The 1062-nt window shown below is 42.8% G+C and overlaps 1 long non-coding RNA gene across 1 annotated transcript in view; it reads left to right on the top strand.

Moving 5' to 3' along the window:
• Positions 1-92: 92 nt before the first annotated feature.
• LOC107296878 overlaps positions 93-1062 on the top strand; it is a 2792-nt gene continuing 1822 nt past the window's right edge. The window contains exon 1 of the long non-coding RNA XR_001549105.1: positions 93-173. This is a non-coding gene — a long non-coding RNA (uncharacterized LOC107296878). The remainder of the gene's footprint in view (positions 174-1062) is intronic.

Genomic DNA, 1062 nt, shown 5'->3' with positions numbered 1-1062 from the left:
TGGCTTGCTTTACTGAACTCAAAATGAAAGTCATGGCAATTTTAATGCTGTATTGGCTGGTAGTAATTCACTTTCTTGGCTCTTAGGATCTTTTAGCTGTTGGTTATGGGCAGTTTCGTTTTCAAGAGCAGAAGAAAGGCTTGGCATGCTGCTGGTCACTGAAAAACCCTATGGTAATGCACACATTTAAAATATTAAAGTTTTAATTGAATTGGTTGCATGTTTATTGTAAACGCTAACGATGAGTTAGTAGCAATATATTTTTTATGCTTGCTTAATATCAAATCAGGTAGTATATTTATAATCTCAGACCAATGCATATCTGAAGCCATAACAAAACTTTTAGTAAAATCCAGATGATTCATTGACAGCCTGCCTGTCTTTTGAAAGACAGGCAGTTTTATAAGCTATCTTATTCAGTTCATATTATCTCAGAAGTACGATCTTACCATTATCGTTTAGAAATTGTTTCCTAATTTTATTAATTATTTAAAAGCATTATGGTTTATTAACATTATTAAAATAGCTACATTTTTAGGATGTAAACTTCTAAGATGCAAAACAAATGTTATTTAAATTAATTACTAGGGCTTACCGTATTTATCGGCGTATAACACGCACCGGCGTATAACACGCACCTTCATTTTAAGAGGGAAATTTCAAGAAAAAAAAAGTGCCAGCTCGGGAGCGAAAGCAAAAGGGGAGGGGGAGTGGGGCTTCGTTCACACGCGGATCCCCATGCTCGTATTTATTTACCGTATTATGCCCCGGCTGGCGGCGGCGGTGGCAGCAGAAACAGCAGCCTCCTTCCTCGGTTAGCTCCGATTCCCTCCCCCCGTGTCGCCTCTGAGCTGCAGGACTCTGCCGCTTGCTTTATAAATCCTTGGCTGCTGCTCCATCTTTTCTTTTCCCACCAACCGCCCCCCCTCCCTCGACCCCTCCCGCTTTGCAGAAACGCCTGGATAGTGAGAAGCTGGAACCGGGCGGGCAGAAAAAAAGGGGGGGAAATCCACACACGCTCGCGCAGGGAAAGGGGAAAACGGGTGGGCCGGCCGGCTCCCC

The sequence above is a fragment of the Protobothrops mucrosquamatus genome, unplaced genomic scaffold, assembly GCF_001527695.2.
Source record: "Protobothrops mucrosquamatus isolate PMUCROS unplaced genomic scaffold, P.Mucros_1.0 scaffold_208, whole genome shotgun sequence".
Lineage (NCBI taxonomy): Eukaryota > Metazoa > Chordata > Lepidosauria > Squamata > Viperidae > Protobothrops > Protobothrops mucrosquamatus.
This window is presented reverse-complemented; position numbering and strand designations above follow the sequence as displayed.